Source organism: Theropithecus gelada, chromosome 13, assembly GCF_003255815.1.
Source record: "Theropithecus gelada isolate Dixy chromosome 13, Tgel_1.0, whole genome shotgun sequence".
Lineage (NCBI taxonomy): Eukaryota > Metazoa > Chordata > Mammalia > Primates > Cercopithecidae > Theropithecus > Theropithecus gelada.
The window spans coordinates 73,923,606-73,945,506 of record NC_037681.1 but is presented as its reverse complement, the minus strand read 5'-3'; positions in this window follow the sequence as shown (position 1 = coordinate 73,945,506).

Here is a 21,901-nt window from a genome sequence, read left to right as displayed (position 1 = left end):
GTGAGGGTATTTCCAGAAGAGGTTAGCATGTGAGTCTGAGTGGACTAGGCGGGGAAGATCTGCCTTCATTGTGGGCGGGTACCATCTAATCTGTTGGGAGCACAGACACAACAAAAACAGAGAAAAGACAAATATGTTGATCTATCTGCAGGAGCTGAGATAGAGTCTTCCTCTCCGGTCCTTGGACAAAAACTCCAGTCTCCCAGGCCCTTGGACTCCAGGACGTATACCAGCAGCCTTCTGGGTTCTCAGGCCTTTGGCCTTGGACTGAGAATTACATCCTCTGCTTCTCTCGTTTTAAGGCCTTTGGACTTACACTGATCCATGCTTACAGCATCCCGGGTCTCCAGCTTGCAGATAGCCTATTACGGGACTTCTCAGCCTCCATAAGTACACAAGCCAATTCCCCTAACAAATCCCCTCTCCTATCCATCCATCTATCTATCTGTCTACCTACCTACCTACCTAGCCACCCACCCACCCACCTGTCCATCTGTCCTGGTGGTTCTGTCTGTCTAGAGAACTCTGACTAATACAGATTTCTTAATTTGCTGCATCTTCTTTATTTTTATGTGTTCCTTGAATCTTAGTGTAACAGGGGTACCAGTTTGATCTCATTCCAGGTTTAATCATATCTTGGCATGACTGGGAAACTGTTAGATTGGTCCCATCATTCATTCATTCCATCAACATTATCTGAGTGCATAGTATATGCCAGACGCTGTTCTAGTCATTTGGGATAAAGCAGTGGCCAAAACAGAGAAAAAAAATTATACCTCATAGAGCTTATGCTTTCTTTTTGGGAGAGTGTGTGGGTGTGGAAGAAGCAGTAGTATTTCTGGAACTATTTCTTTTTTTTTGAGATGGAGGCTCACTCTGTTGCCTAGGCTTGAGTGCAGTGGCATGATTTTGGCTTACTGCAACCTCTGCCTCTAGGGCTCAAGTGATTCTCCTGCCTCAGCCTCCTGAGTAGCTGGGACTACAGGTATGCACCACCATGTCTGGCTGATTTTTTGTATTTTTAGTAGACACAGGGTTTAACCGTGTTGGCCAGGTTGGTCTCAAACTCCTGACCTCAAACAATCTGCCCACCTTGGCCTCCCAAAGCACTGGGATTACAGGTGTGAGCCACCATGCCTGGCCAGAACTATGTTTTATTAGGCTCTACACAGCCTGCAAATAGACAACACTGACGAGAGGACAGAGGAGCCTTTTGCCAGCAGCTAGACACCTGAACCTGACTCAGTCAGAAAGCCTTAGTCATTAGAGGGGAGGCGCTGTCTTTGGCTGAGTTCTGATTGTTCTCAGGACTGACTGTGTGAATGTGAGTGAGTGAGTGTGTGTGTTTGTGTGTGTGTGTGTGTGTGTATGTATGAGGGAGAAGGAGGGAGGGAGGGAGAGAGAGAGGGAGAGAGAAGGAAGGGAGAAGAAAGGGAGAAAGGGAAAGGTAGATCTGTTAGTTTGAAAGTAAAAGGGGAAACAGTCCATTTTATAATATACAAGAGGGAGTAGACTTCATGTATTTATTATGAACACAAGTGAGAGAAAATGCTTGGAAATATGCCAGACTGGGAGGACTATGCAGGAGGTTAATATCCTGTGTGAGAAAATGGGGAGAGACAGTAAAAGATCTTAATGAACTCAACAGGCTGGTGAGAATGTATTTTCCTAGATATTTCTTTTTTACTCTAAGCTGAGCCAACAATCCTAAGTTCTTCATGTCTCTGAAGAAGCATCATCTTTTTTTGGAAAATTATCCATGGTACCTAAAAGATGGAAGTACATGCTCCTTATATTTGCTCCCATTGTGCTCATGTATTATCATCTATTATTCTGTGCAGTTATTGCTTGCTGTGTGTTGTAAGACTATTAAGCAGGACCAAATATGAAAGCTTTTTAAGCTCTTACTACATGTCAGGCATGCTACCATGCACAAGGGAACAGAGTGCTTCTTCAGGTCCATGCTTGGTAGGGTGTCTGATGTGTAGTAAGAGCTTAATAAAGACTTACTGAATATATACATTTCTATTCTTTGTCTAATGCTAAACATTTCTGCTAATCTATTTCTTGGCCATTTTTATACCATAGTAGAAGGTTATAAAATGATGGCATTGTTTTTTAGGAGGTTTACTTAACATATCGTATACAACTATGAAAGCAGTAACTACCATATTCAGAATATTAAAAAATTATTATTTAAATTGACAAATAAAATTTGCGTATATTTAAAATGTACAACACGATGTTTTGAATATGTATACATTATGAAATGCAAGTCAAGCTAATTAACATGCATTACCTCACTTTTTTTTTTTTTTCTGGTGAGAACACTTATAATTTACTCTCTTAGTGATTTTGAAGAGTACAATACGTTCTTAATAACTATAGTCACTGTGTTTTATGGTGGATCTCTTAAATGTATTCCTCCTATTTAACTAAAGTTTTATGTCCTTGGACCAACATTACCCAATCTTCCTCACCCCTCATTCCACCAGCACATGGTAACCAACATTTTGCTCTCTGCTTTATGAGTTTAACTTTTTAAGATTCCACATATAAAGGAGACCAGGAGGTATTTATCTTTTTGTGCCTGGATTATTTCACTTAGCATAATGTCCTCCAGGTTCATTCACACTTTCACAGATGACAAGATTTCTTACTTTTTAAAAGCCGAATAGTATAGTATTCACATACTGTATATGTCACATTTTATATATGTCACATTTTCTTCATTCATCCATTGATGGACACTTAGGTTGATTCCGTATCTTTACTTTTGTGAATAGTACTGCAATGAACATGGGAATGCAGATATCTCTTGAACATACTGAATTCATTTTCTTTGTACATATATATAGTAGTGGATCATATTGTAGTTCTATTTTTAATTTTTTGAGGAACCTCCATACAATTTTCCACAACGGTGGTATTAACTTACATTTCCATCATCATGGTGTGAGAGTTCCCTTTTCTCAACATCCTTGCCAAAACTTATCTTTTACCTTTTCTAGGCTAGCCATCCCAACAGGTGTGAATGATATCTTACTGTTGTTTTGATTTGCGTATCCCGGATGATTAGTGATGTTGAGCACTTTTTCACATAGCTGTTAGCCATTCTGTGTCTTTTTTGGAGAAATGTCTATTTAGCTGCTTTGTCCATTTTTAATTGGGTTGTTCTCTTGCTATTGAGTTGAGTTCCATATATATTTTGGATATTAACTCCTTATCAGATATATGATGTGCAGATATTTTCTCCTGTTTCACAGGTTGTTTCTTTATTTTTTGATTGTTTCCTTGGCTGTGCGGAAGCTATTCAGTTTGATATAATCCCATTTGTCTATTTTTGTTTTTGTTGCCTGTGCTTTTGTTGTCATATAAAAAAAAATTGCCCAGACCAATGTCATAGAGATTTCCCCTAGTTTTCCTTCTAGTAGTTTTATAGTTTCAGGTCTTATGCTTAAGTCTTTAATCCATTTTGAAATGATTTTTGTAGACGGTATGAGATAGGATCTAATTTTATTCTGCTTATGGATATCCAGTTTTCCCAACACCACTTATTAAAGTGACTGTTTCTTCCTCATTGTGTGTTCTTAGCACTTTTGCTGAAAATGAATTGATTTGTAAATACATGAATTTATTTCTTGGCTCTCTATTCTGTTCCATTGGTCTAGATGTCATTTTTAATGTCATTGTCATGCTGTTTTGATTACTATAACTTTGTGATATATTTTAAAGACAGGTAGTATGATGCCTCCAACTTTGTTCTTTTTGCTCAAGATTGCTTTGTCTATTCAGGGTCTTTTGTGACCTAGAAATTTTTTTCTGTTTCTTTAAAAAAGTCATTTGAATTTTGATAGAGATTGTATTGAATCTGTAGACTGCTTTTAATAGTATGGACATTTTAGCAATATATATTTTTTTCAATCCATAAATGTCAGATATCTTTCCATTTAGTTATGTCTTAGTCAATTTCTTTCATCGATGTTTTATAGTTTCAGTGTACAGGTCTTTCACTTCCTTGGTTAAATTTATACCTAAGTATTTTATTTTTCTTGTAACTATTGGAAATGAGATTGTTTACTTAATTCTATTTCTGATAGTATATAGACTACAAGTTTTTAAAAAATTATTTTAATTTTTGTGAGTATAAGGTGTATATATATATATTTATGGGGTGTATGAGATGTTTTGAAGTAGGCATGCAATGTATAATAATCACATCATGTAAAAAGGGGAATCCATCCAATCAAGCGTTTGTTTTCTGTGTTACAAACAATCCACTTACATTCTTCTGGCTATCTTAAAATGTACAATTAAATTATTATTGACTATAGTCACCCTGTTGTGTTACCAAATACGAGGTCCTATTCATTCTTTCTAACTATATGTTTATTTGTGGCCATTAACCATCCCCACCTTTCTACCACCCTCCCACTACCTTTCCCAGCCTCTGATAACCATCCATATACTCTCTATCTCCAGGAGTTCAATTGTTTTGATTTTTAGATCTCACAAATAAATGAGTACATGTGATGTTTATCTTTCTGTCCTTGGCTTATTTCACTTAACATAATGACCTTCACTTCCATCCATGTTGTTACAAGTGACAGGATCTCATTCTTTATTATGGCTGATTACAACTCTGTTGTGTATATGTACCATATTTTCTTTATCCATTCATCTGTTGATGGACACTTAGGTTGCTTCCAAATCTTAGGTATTGTGAACAGTGCTGCAAGGAACATGGGTGTGGATACGTCTTTGATATACTATTTTCCCCTTTTTTAGGGTAGATACCCAGTAGTGGGATTGTTGGGTCATACAGTAACTCTGTTTTTAGATTTTTGAGGAAACCTTCAACATGTTCTCCATAGTGGTTGTGCTAATTTACATTTCCACCAACTGTGTATGAAGGTTCCCTTTTCTCCACATCCTCTTCAGCATTTGTTATTGCCTGTGTTTTGTGTTTTGTATGGAGGCCACTTTAACTGGGGTGAGATGAGACCTCATTGTAGTTTTGATTTGGGAAACACTACTGATTGTATGTTGTCATTGTATCTTGCAACTTTACTGAATTTATTAGTCCTAATAGTTTTTTTTTTTTTTTTTTTGGTGGAGTCTTTAGGGTTCTTGTTTTTGTTTTATTTTGGTTAATAAAATGCTTTCTACATATAGTTTTCTTTAACTCTAATAAAAACCTATGAGGTAATATTGTTCTTGATATCTTGTGAATGAGTTGGAGGAATTAAGGATTTGGTCTTTTCATAGCGTGCGTTCCTATCTTTTGCTCCTGTTGTGACTATATATTTATTCTTTGCTGATCTATTTGTTCATGGTACATAACATGATACATTTGTTTTTGGTACATAAAAAACAGGGGATCATTTTCCCTTGGCTCATTTCCAATTGTATTAAGTTCTTCATTAATGCACTTAAGTTAAACTAGTACCACCACTATCTTAAGACAAAAAATTATATTAATAATAGTGGTAAATCTTACAAAAGCCAAGTAACATTTCAACAGGCAGCTACAGATTTTTACTCCAGATTCCTGTCATGTTGGTGACTCTACTATCATCAAGTCTTTGTAATTTTAATTTGAAATTCCAAATTTGAGGAGTTTAAATGCAGTGATTCATCCACACTGAGTCAGGTATTTGCCCTTGAAATGAACAATTATGAGCAGTGGAAGGTCATTGAGTAAAAATATATCTACCAAGAGTCCCCTCTTTGGAAAGTTGTGATAATCTCCAGAGAAATGAAGCTAGTCAGACAATCCAATAGTGTCCATTGAAACTCTTAAGGACCAACCTATCAATGACAAATTTTGGTAATATTCATCTGATTGCCCTTATCTTTACAGTAATCATATTTTAGTGTCACGGACTAATTGGTCTAACAAGATAAGATTATTTGCAGCTAAAATGTAAGAACTCTCAAATAAAGAATTATTAAGCCGATTTTGGAGATATCAAAATTGAGGCTCAGAGAGTTTAATTGTTCATGTACAAAGAGCTATTCAGTGGCATATCTGGAATTTACCCCTTAAACCCGAAACTTCATATTTTCACATCATCATGCTATCTCTCTCCATTATTTTATTCATTCCTCACAATAAGGCTGTGCAGCTGGTGTATTATCTTCATTTATACCACTTGGGGCAGTAAGACTTGGCAGAGAAGTCTTTTTAAACTTTAGGATATTTCAGAATGTGACAAGTTATTGTTGGCTCATTGTAGGAAATCCCATATCTTGAATACCTGGTAAATCAGTTCACTTAAAAGATGATATTCTCAGCTAGGCGCAGTGGCTCCTGCCGATAGTCCCAGCACCTTGGGAGGCCGAGGTGGGCGGATCACGAGGTCAGGAGATCAAGACCATCCTGTCTAACGTGGTGAAACCCCGTCTCTACTAAAAATAAAAATAAAAAAATAAAATAGCTGGGCGTGGTGGTGGGCGCCTGTAGTCCCAGCTACTTGGAAGGCTGAGGCAGGAGAATGGTATGAACCCGGGAGGCAGAGCTTGCAGTGAGCCAAGATCTAGCCACTGCACTCCAGCCTGGGCACAGAGCAAGACTCCGTCAAAAAAAAAAAAACCAAAAAACAAAAAAACAAACAAAAAAACAAACAAAAAAAATGATATTCTCCCGTCTTGTAGTATTAAAGCTCACATGAAATATAAGGAAATAATATTTAGAAAACAAACAATATGCCCTTTAGGTCTTGGTTTTGGCAATGTGTAGTAAATAAACTTACTTGATGTATTTCCATAGAATGTTTTAATATATTCCACTGAAATGTATATATAATGATTTACTAATTGTAAGATACTTTCCCCACTAAAATTTCAATATCACTGAAACTGGGCTTGCTGCTCTCAAACAATATCATGTTGTAATATAATTGGCAACATTTAAGAATTTCTTAATTGTATGTAAAATAACAGGGCCTCTCTTATATTCGATGGATTCTTAGATTTAAGAAAATAATGTATATATATGCACACATATTGAAATGTAATGTGAGAACAACCGAAGACAATTCCAGCTGCCTAGATTCTTGTATTAAGGATTGCTTCCCAAAATAACACAGAACAGTAAGAAAAAAAAGACACAGAAATCACTTAAAATAACTCGAAGACAGAGAATGCTCAAACTTCAGAATAACATAAGTTTTAAAAAAATCAAACCCCATTAAGTAATCTCTCATGTTCCTGCCCTCCTGCAAAACTCTGAGGCAAACAAAGGCAGGCTTTAATAAACTACAGGGAAGATTAAAGAAGAGAGGTGCTAGCAACTAGCTTAAGGTTGATTTAAAAAAAAAACCTGCAGAAAGAGTAAGTCCATGTTAAGTCTGAAAATGTAAAAAGTGTTTTGGGCATATCAAGACATGGTCTACAAGGAAATGACGTTAAAAGCATGTGTAATTTGTTCTTCTGTTTCACTTTTCTGCCTTCTTTTGGATCATAAAAAGATGCCACTGTATTATATATCCAAAATCGAGAAATGCTCTGAAAGACAGGTATGTTGCCTTCTGTTAAAACCCTTTGATAGATAAAGATAACTTCAAGTAAATGCTTTCATTTGTGGGTCATGATTCTCCTCCAGGTGGTTGATAAGCTCAAATTACCTAAAGTTAAGTTTGGAGAGAAAGAAGCAAGTTTCAAAAAGAAATGTGTATGTGTCTTTTGGCAAATTGAGCTGCCTGGAATCAAACAGTTACAAAGTTACGTTTTGGTAGAATGTATATAGCCAAAAAAGAAAAAAAAAAGCCTCTAGCCTGGATTAAAGGATACTGTGACTATTCTACACTTAATATAACCTTTGAGCCTCCAACATTATATAGGCAAGAAGCCTTCTAATGCCCTTTTCACTTGTTGTAAAGGAAAATAATGGAACTGGAAGAACACAGCAGAGTATAGAGCTAAGAGCCACAGAGAACAATGAATTATAGTGGCAAAACCAGGCTGCAACAGAAACATTTCGTATCCCCAGAGTAGAGTTCTTGATGATAAAAATATTCCCATTAGGGTTTCAAAACTGCTAAGGACCAGGGACTGCTGTGTGCCTTGCATTCTTGCTTGTAATCAGGAATATTTGTTTGCAATGAAATTTCCATTGCTTTCCTTTTCATCCTGTTCTGTGGAGTTTAATGATACTCTTTTTAGTTGTAGGATATGAGTGTAAAACAGTTTAGAATAAAAGAATACATGGAAGCAGAGAAGCAGCTGACCTGCGGTTGATATATAACATGAAGGAAGAACAAAGTTTTATTGTTGCTAGCAATTTAAACTTTAGGTTGCTTGTTATGATAGCGTAACATAGCAAAAGCTGATTCATACATACAACCAGATTAGATTAATATTTTATAAAGATCACTCTGGTTGTAATGAACTAAAGGGTTAAAAAGAATGAAGTTGGAAAACACTAGAAAATTATTTCACTATTCTGAGGGGAAATAATGATGAAATCAGAGCATGAAAATCAAAAGGAAAGGGTGTTTGATTATATGTGGTGATGTGAGAAATATGTCAGAAGTTAATTTTAGTTTTGGTAGAAATAACTGGATGGGGGATGCTAATATGGTCAACAATGAAGAGTACATATGGGGCAGGAAAAGAAACATATTGGACAAATCCCGATAGAGGAACATTCTATAAAATACTCTTTAGTATTCCTCAAAAGTGTCAAGGTCATCACAACCTGAGAAATTGTCCCAACCTAAAGAAACCTAAAAAGACATGACAACTAAATATAATGTGATATCCTGGATGGGATGCTGGAACATAAGAAGGACATTAGATACAAACTGACAAAATATGAAAAATGTATAAACGTTAATTAATTAATTAATTAATTTATTAATTGATTTATTAATTAATTAATTTATTAATTGATTCAATTAATGAATCAATAGAAACAAACGCCCCCCATTAATATTAGGTGAAACTGGGTATGTGGTAGATAGAAAATCTCTTTATTATCTTTGCAACTTTCATCTAAAACTTTTCTAAAATATAAAGCTTATTTCTAAAAAAAAAATCTATCCAACAAACAACAAAGAAGCACAAAGTGAATGAGAAAAATTAAACCCAAAATGTCTTAGTTGGTTTTGTGTTGCTATAAAAGAATACCACAGACTAGGTAATTTATAATGAACAGAAATCTATTTGGCTCATGGTTCTGGAGTCTGGGAAGTCTAAGAGCATAGCCTCAGCATCTGGTGAGGGCTTTCTTGCTGTGTCATTCCTTGGCAGAAGGTGAAAGGGCAAGAGACAGTGGGAGTGAGCAAGCAAAAGGAGGCTGGAGTTGCTTTTATAATGACGACTCCTGCAATAACTAACCCACTCCTTTGATAATGGCATTAATTCATTCATGAGGGCAGAGCCTTCATGGCCTAATCACCTCTTAATGGTCTTACCTTTTAATATAACAATTGCAATTAAATTCCAACATGAGTTTTAGAGGGAATATTCAAACCATAGCACAAGATATGGAAGCTAAGTAAAGGGAGTGGTCCAAAAAATTACAAGTAATAAATTTTTCTGTCTAAAGATCATCAGCAATGAAGTAAGTTGATAGAAAATTATTATTATTTTTTATTTAATAACATGGAGCTCATCTATGACCTGAGCAAGAATAGCTTCAGGAAGGGGTGGAAATGGAAGCCAGATTGGAGCAGGATAAAGAGTAAACTTGATTTAAAGGCAAAAAAATATTGCATGGAGACTTTGTTAAATCAGATTGATTAATTTGCTTAATCAATGTGTTTTAAGGTGACAGATAATTGGGGGAGACAGAACAAGTGGGCTCTATGTTTTAGGAAGGCCTTTGTTTTTTTAAAAAATAAAAAATGTAAACTCAATGTAAATGGAAAAATGGATGGTAAGAATCCGATATAAAGGCATATATTGGAAATACAGAAGTGTGGAAATTTAATCAATGGCATAATGAGGGATGGGATGTGCAGCACACCTGATAGATCAGCCTTTACTAGGTGTCAGGGCATGCCCTTAATTGAAACAGAAGACAGGAAGGGAGGATAAGTGCTGGAAGAGGGATTCTAGTGGAGATGTTAACTCTGGGTTAAAGGAGTGCCCATCTGTTATGGGTTACATTTTGTCCCTCCAAAAATGTTAAACTAATCTCTCCTACTTGCGAAAATAACTTTACTAGAAAATAGGGAGGTGATCAAGTCAAGATGAGGCCATTAGGGTGGTAGCTAATTTAATAAAATTGTATCCTTATCAAAAGAGGACACTTGAACACAGAGACATGCACAGAAGGAGAACACCATGTGAAGATGAAGGAGAGATCAGGATGATGCATCTACTTTACACGGAATGCCAAAGACTGCCGGCAACCACTCACAGCCCTCAGACAGGACCCTTCTGACACCTTGATCTTGGAGTTTCAGCTCCTAGAATTGAGGCAATACATATCTGTTGTTAAGCCACTCAGTTTGTGGTGCTTTGTGTTACAGCAATCCTAGGAAATGAATACATTGTCTGTTGGTTTTTTTTTCTCTGTGGGATGAGGCAAGAAAAGTGGATAGAGGTGGGATAGAGTTGAGGGTGTAAAGACAGTGGAGAGGGAATGAAGGAAACTTTATACTGGATATAAAATTTGATAACACAGAAGTAAAAGCAAAGTAGTAAAAACCATCTCAAATATCACAACCCTGTGATAACCACTATTGCTGTTTTGGAAAACATCTTTTTGAACCTCTTTCCCTACTTTCTTTATGGCCTACTTTTTTTTTTCAGTCAGCAATATGTCATGGGCCCCTTTCTATGGCAATACATATTGGTAATTTTAAATGAAGCATAGCATTTTATTGCCATGTAAGTTGTTTGCAATTTTTGATAATTGCATGCATGTGGGGCTACAATGGATTCCTATATCCTCAAGTTAGATTTTGCTCTTATGTTGTTCCTCCTTATGCTGAAGTCACTTAAGTGAGATTGCTGGATAAGGTTGCTTTTGAAATAAGAAAATCCAGGGTCAGAAGGATTTTTCAGGCGTCAAAAAGAGTCTATGTGTGAACTTACAGGCAAGGTCTATTTTTTTTTTTTTTTGTATAGACTACTGAGTAGTTTTTCTTATACGCGTCTCACTGGAAAAATTCCATTCACTGTTGCTAATTTATATAGTCTACTGAGGCCATATCTTTCACAGAGTCTGGAATTTTATTTACTGTAATCACCTACTAGAAGAAAGAAGCAAATCTTTTGGTGGAGTAGTTTCCACTAACATTTTATATTTATATTTTAAAAGATGATAGAAATCCAGAAGCGTAGCTTAGGAGCCTCTTTTGGTGTGAGTGGACGGGGAGCTTCTATGTGATTGCCTCTTGATCATTTTAATGGCAGTCTATATGCAGAAAGACAGATCACATTACCAGTGCTTGCTGATGGGGGAGGAAAATTTTGTGAAACAGTAACATTTTATACGGAAAAAGGCCATAGAGTCCATAAAGAGAGCAATGGATATACATGGGGCTCTGATGAACAAGCTTTCCATCTGAATCAGGACTTTGAGAGTATTGAATAGAATTGTTTGCTTTTCATTCAATCAGCTAATCAACAGGTGTTTTTCTTTTTTCTTTTTTTTTTTGTGACCAAGTTTTGCCCTTGTCAGCCAGGCTGGAGTCCAATGGCGTGATCTCAGCTCACTGCAACCTCTGCTTCCCGGGTTCAAGCAATTCTCCTGCCTCAGCCTCCCAAGTAGCTGGGATTACAGGCACCCACCACCACATCCAGCTAACTTTTGTATTTTTAGTAAAGACAGGGTTTCACCATTTTGATCAGGCTGGTCTCAAACTCCTGACCTCAGGTGATCCACCTACCTCAGCCTCCCAAAGTTCTGGGTTTACAGGCTTGAGCCACCACACCCGGCCAACATATTTTAAAATTTAACCTTTGTGAGTACTTTAACTCCTTTAAATATAATTATCTGGGTATCCAGCCATAAACTTACACAGTAGATGCCCAATAAATATTTACTGAAGGAAGTGAAAATGAATTAATCTGGTAAGACTGGGTTATTTATAGTCATCTATGTTGCTAATAAAAAGGTGTTGGTCTTTCTTGTAACTGAGAGTTTAGTAGTGAATGTATGTTTATCTTATCCCTAGAAAATAAAACTAGAATTAGTTTACAGACTGGCACTATTCAGTACTGTAGCCACTAGCCACATGTGACCATTTAAATTAAAATTTAAAATTTAGTTTCTGTATTACAATAGCTGCATTACAGAAGGCTTCATAACCTCATATGGATAGTGGCTACCTTATTGGATAGCACAGATATCAGGCCTTTCTGAAAAACACTAGTCTAGGCTGTGCTCAGCTGTGAAAAATTTTTGTGAATAGCAAACAAAAAGGAATCATAATGAAGCAACGTCAACAATTATTCAGTGCTCACTGACAATAAGCTGGTTTTTTTTTTTTTTCCCCCTTTAATTTTAGGCTGCTGCTGCTACGGCTCAAGATGTTTACGCATGTGATTAGTTATCTTTAGATCTGAAAAACTTTTGTTTAATTTTTCTGATTTACATAATCTCCACCTATGCTTGCTATTGTTTTTCTCTTTTATCTAGCTAGCCTTTTCTTTTCAGTGTGAATATTCTTTAATTTACTGAAAATTACTGCCTGCAGTGAATACTCTTTAAATTTTGCCCCAATTCATCCCCCTTCAAGAGTCTAGTACAATCGCAGAAGAGGCCGAGCTCTTTAAATACTATGGGAATCCCAGAATTTCAGTTCATGTGGCTCATTGAAGCTTCTATTATGAGGTTCTCTTCATGTGATCTTTTAGAATTACCCAATTTTAAATGTGGCTTATTTATACATGCCTAAAAAATGCTTCTTTAAAAAACCCCCAGATTAGATATTTTAATTTGGAGATTAAGTCATAATTGGCATAGTGAAAAAAGACCCAAGAGTATGAGTTTATTTGGCAAAGGCCTTCTTCCCAATTCTAGATATGAACAGCAGTGGGTTTCTGAATAGGTACCAGCATGCTCACTGCATCCAGGTAGACAGATAGTGTCTTCTTTGTCTAAGATTGCATCTCTTTTCCTTTTCTTCCTCATATCAAGGAAAAGATCCAGTTGTAGTATGAAAGCCAATTTATTTTCAAATTCTTTATTCATAAGATAAAATTTAAAAAGCTTTTTGAATTAATTTAGAGAAGGATTCATGTTTTATAGCTAATGGGTTTTTCTCCTTCCTCCTCCCAATTTTTCAGGAGAATGAGATCATTCAAGCTAAATGTATGAAGAGAAACAGTTTTAACTGATGTAAAGACTTTATCTTTTGCTTTGGCCCAAACAAAACACAGTCATTTGTCAAGGGATAAAAAAGCAAGGACATTAAAATTAGCTTGTACTATTCACAAGTATTAATTTTTAAAAAACCCTTGTCTGAATTATTTGTAATTTTAAATCATCCTTCAACATTCATATTCTCTTGTAGATCTTTTCAGAAAGAATACTATAAAAATTTTTAATGAATTATGAAGTTTATTAGTCTGTTCTCACACTGTGAATAAAGCCACACCTGAGACTGGGTAATTTATAAAGGAAAGAGGTTTAATTGACTCACACTTCCACATGGCTGGGGAGGCCTCACAATCAAGGTGGAAGCTGAGTGAGGAGCAAAGTCGTGTCTTACATGGTGGCAGCCAAGAGCATGTAAGGGGAACTCCCCTTTATAAAACCGTCAGATCTCATGAGACTTAGTGCCATGAGAATAGCATGGGAAAGACTCATCCCCATGATTCAGTTACGTCCCATGAGGTCCCTCCCACAATACGTGGAGATTATGGGAGCTACAATTCAAGATGAGATTTGGGTGGGGACACAGCCAAACGATATCATGGTCTCTACCTTTAGTAGGAACCATTATATCATGTTGCCAGATTTATTTTCCATTTCAAATTAGAGATGACCAAGGTGAATATTGATATGGTCACTTTCTTTTTGAAACCTGAGCTTATTCCTTGAACAAAGTCCTTATTTTCCATTTCAAATTAGAGATGACCAAGGTGAATATTGATATGGTCACTTTCTTTTTTGAAGCCTGAGCTTATTCCTTGCACAAAGTCCCATGTAAAATTAGGGAAAAAGTGAACATGTTAGTTTTTTGTTTTGTTTTTTAATTCTAAATTTTTCTCTTTGCAAGATGTAGTACATGGACACCACAGAATACTATACATCCATAAAAAAGAATGAAATCATGTCCTTTGCAGTTACATGGATGGAACTGAAAACCATTATCTTAAGCTAATTAATGCAGGAAAAGGAACCAAATACTGCATATTCTTACTTATAAGTGGGAGCTAAACATTGGGTACTCATAGACATAAAGATGAGAACAATGAATGCTGGGGACTAGTAGAGGGTCTAGGGAGAAAGCGGGGCAAGGATTAAAAAGCTAACTACTGGGTACTATGCTTACTACCTGGGTGACAGGATCAAATGTACCCCAAACCTCAGCATCATGCAATATACCCAGGTAACAAACCTGTACATGTACACCTTGAACCTAAAATAAAAGCTAAAATTACAAAAACAAATAAATAAATTTGTCTCTTTGCTTATACAAATAGGAATTAGGTATGCATACATGGACATTGATTTCCCAGGACACTCTTTGTAGAGCTCTGCCTGCCATGGGGGAAAGAGTGTAGCCTTTAAAATAAGAGCACCCTGGTTTGCTTTTTACCAACTGTTTGACCTTGAGTAAATTATTTAATTTCTCAGCTTCATTTCTTTCATCTCTAAAACAGGGATGGCATAATTTACCTTGTGGGTATGGTGAGAGGATTGTAACATAATATCAAGCATCTAAACAGCATCTGGCCAATACAATGGACGCGGTGGCTCACGCCTGTAATCTCAGCACTTTGGGAGGCCGAAGCGGGTGGATCATGAGGTCAGGAGATTGAGACAATCCTGGCCAACACAGTGAAACCCCGTCTCTACTAAAAATACAAAAAATTAGCCGGGCGTTGTGGCGGGCGCCTGTAGTCCCAGCTATTGGGGAGGCTGAGGCAGGAGAATGGCGTGAACCCGGGAGGCGGAGCTTACAGTGAGCCAAGATGGCTCCACTGCACTCCAGCCTGGGTGACACAGAGAGATTCCATCTCAAAAAAAAAAAGAAGAATATCCTCAGTAAAGGAATGCTACTATTTTTAAGGAGATTAACTTTATACAATAGCAGAGAGCCTACAATAGTGTAAAAGATTAAACATTATCCAAGATTTCTTTTAAAAAATGTGAAATGATTGCACTGTGGTGCCAGGGAAAATGGAGGCTCAGAGAAATATCATGTTTCCTTATCTCTTTCCAAGTATCTGAAGCTAATACTTTAAGCTGGGAAGAATAATTAGCAGCTTGATGTGTCAGGTTGCTATATTCAGAGATATTTTGGAAAATGGCAATTTGCTAATTTAAATGAGATCCTGTGTGGTGATTACCATCATTCTTACATGAAAATATTGACTTACTCTAGGTTCTGGCTGACAAGTGAAATTGGGGCACATTAATATAAATATAGTCAGTAGGATGACTATTGAGAATTGAATCAAAAGTATAGGAGTACTACTTAAATGATTTAATTTGATGAATAAAATGTAAGCAGGATACTAATTAATATATTCATTGGTCATTTAAACTTTATTAGCTTTTATTTGTGTTACAGTTCCTAGTAATACATTTTGGGTACAAGTTAACAATTAAGAAATGACTATACATATATACTGGAATGGAACACTTCCGTAAGTGGCTAGTAGACATTTCTTGCTGTTGGAGTGGGATGCTACAGAGAAGCAATGGGAGAAAGCTAGAATGAAACATGTAGTAATGAATTAGAGTTGGAGACATTAGAATAAACTGTTTTTCTTGATATAGATACATTAGACGCATATTTATAAATATGTGTATATTCATGGTTTGGTAGGCGCATATATTTCCTTGCTCTGTTGGCTAGGAGACCCTAGAAGCAATGACACCCCAGCAGTAATGAGCATACCCAGTGAGCAGATCTTGCTTTCTAATACCATTCTGCAATAAAACCTAGGGCTTCTGGAGAAATGACTGATTCCAGGCTGAAAAAGGAATATATAAGATGAGCCTGGGGCAACTTGTAGTACCAGAAAGTAAGAAATGCTCAAAAAACAAAACAAAATCAAACAAACCAAAAACAAAACCACAGTGATAAAAGCATCTCAAAGGGGCACAGGAGCCAACTGAAAAGAGCTCCTAATTGCCAAAGCTGAAACAGCTGAGCAACAAAATAAAGTAATATTGGGTTATACTCCAAAGTATAAAATAAATATCCATGATTTTATACTGATATAAATAAATAAACAAACAGGGAGAATTGACAAATCTCCCAGGCAAGAGAATCTAAGCAATATGTTCTTAAGGATAACACCTCACCCCATTAGTGTGGGCTGTGCATGGTGACTTCCTTCCCAAGAATAAAGCAAGGACAGGGTGGAGAAGTGGGGAGTAAATTTGCCGTGGAAAAACATGACAAACACTATCGTAGCCAGGTGGCTTACCTAGTGGAAAGGAAAGCTAAAGTCTGAAAAATGTATGAACCTTAGTTAATGATAATATACAAATTTAATTAATAACAATGTAACAGAGTCAGGGCACTACCATCCACTCATATTAGATAACTGGTGGCCAGATGGAGGTATAGCTTGGAGCTGGTAACTTTCCATTTATATAAGGCATTTCAAGATTTTTTTTTCTGTTGTAACATTGGTATTTTCTTCAGAATTTTTCATGTTTTAAAAAGACTATTTTTGTTCTAAATAATTCTAAATAAATTATAGTTATCTCTTTGCTTGACAATGTTTTTATAAATTTTTTATTTTGCAAAATGGATGAAAACAATCTCCTCAAAAACCTGTAAACATTTTAGTAACTGACCTACCCTAGGTCTTCTTTATAGTTGCGTAGTTTTGCAAGTTATCAACTAAGTGTTCTGTTTCATTTTTTTTTTTCTAGCTGTAAAGTCTATTTTTTATGCTTTGCTTTTTCTTGGCATTATCAGAAATATTTATTTTAATTAGCCTAAATTTGGCTTAAAGAAGAACAAGTACAACTGTACTGTTGAGGTAAATAATACGAATGTAATCAATTCATGAAAATTGTCTAACACATGTGATGTGTCAAGCCCTGTGCTAGGCATTGGATATGGTACAGGGAACAATATAGTCAGTTGCTTTCCTCACTGAGTTTCCATCCTAATTGGGACTAAAACTTTGAAAAGCCAATTACAGATATGTCAAGAGAGCAGAACTGAGAGGGGTCTGGGGTGGAGTGGAATTTAAGCCAGTCCTTAGAAACTGTCCTTAAGGAAGTAATTATGTATGTTTAATCTGAGGATGATAGCAAGTGACTAGATCCATGGTTCTCACAAGGGCTGTTTTGGAAATTTGTGGGAGTATTTTAGGTTGTTGTAATAATGCGGGTTGCTATATAGCACTTGGTGTGTGGATCCAAGGACTGTTAAAAGCAGTAGTGTATGAGATGATTGCACAGGACAAGGAATTAGCTTTAATTCTATGCATTTCTTAACTCCTGCTGGACAATTTTTTTTTGTTTGTTTTTGAGACAGTCTTGCTCTGTGGCCCATGCTGGAGTGCAGTGGTGCGATCTCAGCTCACTACAACTTCTGCCTCCCGGGTTCAAGCGATTCTCCTGCCTCAGCCTCCTGAGTAGCTGGCACTACAGGCATGCTCCACCAAACCTGGCTAATTTTTTTGTATTTTTAGTACAGATGGGGTTTCACCATGTTGGTCAGGCTCGTCTCAAACTTCTGCTAGACATTTTTATATATGTTGTGTAGCTTTTCTGCAAGAATACTATACTACTTATATTTCTACTTTGACAATCTGTCATTTGTTTTGGCCTGTTACTCCCGTTTAAATTAAGGTCATTTTGCTTTCATCATATATAAAAGTACACTCAATTATGATGTATCCTGACATAAGTTTTCATTTGAGTGCACATCTTCATCTTTGTTCTTTCATTTTCCTATACCCCTACAAGTGACCTCTTAAATTTAGATTTACTCATTAATGTAGGAGTAAATATTAGATTAGGTCTTGGTGGCTTCCAGCAAAGCCATGCTCAGGCATTTACATATAAAAATATGTAATATTTTATTATAAATTACTTTCCTGTTGTTTCTCCTTTATATTAAACCTTGGATGTAGATACTATATTGAATTTTAAAAATTCATATGCATAAGAGCTTATATGTGATCTATGACTTTTGTTCCAGGAGAATAATGGGGGCATTAGACGACGGTTGTTCTAAAAAGCGAAGATTGGATCTGATAGAGTTTGGGATTGCCACTATGACAAAGGGTGCTTGCACATTTTGTGTGTGGGAGCCAAGGACACTGAACATCTTGCCATGCATGGGACACTTGTGCACACTAAAGACTAATTCTGCATCCCACACAGATTTTTAAAGTTTTGTAGGCTTTCATACAGGCCCTATTTTTTTTTCTGAAAGAATATCATACTCCCTTATTTTCTCCTGTCACAATCTATAATTTGTTTGGCATATTTTCTGTATGTCAATTAAGGTTATTTTGATCTTTCTCTTTTCACATACAGATAAGTTTGATCTGTTATGGCTTATTCTGTCACTAGATTTTATTCTCCCTACTGGTCCCTCTGTCTCTTCATTTTCATATTCTTCAATGTACAGAATAACTTTAAATTTTCATCTTTTAAATGCAGACTTAACTAATTACGGTAAGCTTAAACATCTGAGAGTACTTTGTTCTGTTTCTCAGTAGACATGTAAGGCATTAGTGTATATTGAAATACGTATTATTTTAATTTCCTTTTTACTTTATATTAACGTTTTAAACTAATGTATCTTTGAAACAATAAAATACACATTTTATTTTAGAAATATCTAAATATTTGGGTATAATAAACAAAAGTTCTCAGAAATCTCGGTGAAGACTACTTGGATCCTTAAGTGGCAGAAACAAGTTCTTCACTTTTCTGGATTCAAAGAACCTAAAAAGTCAACTATTAGAAACAATTCAGTAAGTTATAAAAGTTGTGTTCCCAGATCCAAAGCTTTCCCTGTCCATCTTAGGTTGACTGAACTCACTTCTCAACTCTATCTCACTGATAAGTAAAGATCATGTCTTCACATTACTTATGACTCAATCCCAGACTCAACAGGAATGCTGCCATCTGTAGTATCAGGCCACCCTGCTAAGAGGAAACCAGTTTCCTTCATTGCCTAGTTTTCCTGATTCCAAAATTCCTTTCCTTTCTACTCTTGAAACACAACTGCTTTCTGTAGATGTCAGTTTAGAAAATGATTACATAAGACATAAAGATTTGTACAAATAATTTCATGTAAATGATTTTAAAAGTATTTCATGCTCATTGCCAATGATTTAGAAGGTTGGTAAATATCAATAAAGAAAAGTTTTAACAAAATCTCACACCCAATTATTAACCTTTTGGTATTTTTTTAGTCTTATCAATATTTATTTGTTTTAAATTTTTATTTTTTATCTTTGTGGGTACATAGTAGGTGAATATATGCGGTACCTGAGATATTTTGATACAGGCATGCAATGCCTACTAATTGCATTATGGGAAATGAGGTATCCATGCCCTCAGGCACTTACCCTTTGTGTTACAAACAGTCCAGTTACACTCTTTTAAAAGTTATTTAAAAATGTACAATTAAATTATTTTGACTATATTTACCCTGTCGTGCTATCAAATACTAGGTATTCATTCTTCTATTTTTTCTGTACCCATTAACCATTCCCACCTCCTCCCCATATTCCACTCCCCTTCCCAACCTCTGCCAACCATCCTTGTACTCTTCATCCCCATGAGTTCAATTGTTTTGGTTTTTAGATCGCACAAATAAGTGAGAACATGTGATGTTTGTCTTTCTGTGCCAGGCTTATTTCACTTAACATAACGACTCCACTTCCAATCTATGTTGTTGCAATGACAGGATCTCATTCTTTTTTTTTTAATGGTGAAGTAATACTCCATTGTGTATAAGTAACATTTTCTTGATCTATTCATCTGTTGATAGACACTTAGGTCGCTTCCAATTCTTAGCTGTTGTGAACAGTATGGCAACAAACAATAAATATGCAGGTATCTCTTTGATATACTGATCTCCTTTCTTTTGGGTACATATCCAGCAGTGGGGTTGCTGGATCATATGGTAGCTCTATGTTTAGTTTTTTGAGGAACCCCCAAGCTGTTCTCCCCAGTGGTTGTACTAATTTACGTTGTACTACTCTTAGGAGTGTAGGAGGGTTCCCTTTTCTCCACATCCTTGCCAACATTTGTTATTGCATCTTTTGGATATAAGCCATTTTAACTTGGGTGAGATGATATCTCATTGTAGCTTTGATTTGCACTTCTCTGATGATTAATGATGTTGAGCATCTTTTCATATGCCTGTTTGCCATTTGTATGTCTTCCTTTTTAGAAAGGTCTACTGAAATCTCTTGCTTATTTTAAAAATCAGATTATTATATTTTTTTCCTGTAGAGTTGTTTGAGCTCCTTATATATTCTTGTTATTAATCCTTTGTTAGATGGGTAGTTTGCAGAAATTTTCTCCCATTCTGTGGGCTGTCTCTTCACTTTGTTAACTTTACTCCAGAAGCTTCTTACCTTAATGTGATTACCTTTGTCCATTTTTGCTTTGGTTGCCTGTGCCTGTGGGGGATTACTCAAGAAATTTTTGCCCAGACCAATTGACTCCAATGTTGTCTTATAGTAGTTTCACAGTTTTGGGTTTTATAGGGTTAGGGTTAGGGTTAGGGTTCGATATTTACGTATGGTGAGAGAGAGAGGTCTGGTTTCATTCTTCTACATATGGATATCCAGTTTTCCCAGCACCATTTATTGAAGACACTACCTTTTCCTCAGTGTATGTTTTTGGCGTCTTTGTTGAAAATGAGTTAATTGCAGGTGTGTGGATTTGTTTCTGAGTTTTCTATTCTGTTTCGTTGGTCTATGTGTCTGTTTTTATGCTAATACTACCCTGTTTGGTTACTATAGCTCTATATAGTAACTATAGTTACTATTTGAGGTTAGGTTATGTGATTCCTCCAGGTTTTTCTTTTTTATATATTCCCCTTTATTCTAGGCAGTTTTGTTCTTTTTGCTTAGGATAGCTTTGGCCATTCTAGATGACAGATGACAGGCAGAGTCAACTATTTGAAATCATCACATCAAAAAAGCATCAGACTTTGCATAAAGAAGTAGGAGGAGAAAGAAGGGGTTATTATATTTACTGAAGCCAAATTAATTGCAAAAATATAATTAAAATATAGCAAAAGGAAATTCTGATAATTTCTAGGTGTACAAAGGATGATAAGTGAAAGTTTATGAAATGTCCATTGTTCCTCTTTTATGCTGCCTACAGTTATTTTTATGGATGGTGGTGATGATTTATTTCAGAAGATTAACAAATATATACAAAAGCTTTCATAATGTTGTATGTGAGTTCATTCCTCACCTTTATAGTCCCCAAAACATCTTTCATTTTTCAACTCCAATTTTTTTTTTTTTACCATAGAAATTCTCAGGACCGTAACTCTTAGGTTTTGAATACCTGCTAATCTATAGAGTTTATTAAGGTAGTTACAAAATTAAACATAACTCATATTCTAAAAATTAGCTGAAAGCCAGATAGATATATAGAATTAAGAAGCATAGCTGTGGCAAACGACTCTGTCTGACAGCTTTGAAGAGAGCAGTGGATCTCCCAACACGGAGGTTGAGATCTGAGAAGGGACAGACTCCCTGCTCAAGCGGGTCCCTGACCCCTGAGTAGCCTAACTGGGAGACATCCCCCACTAGG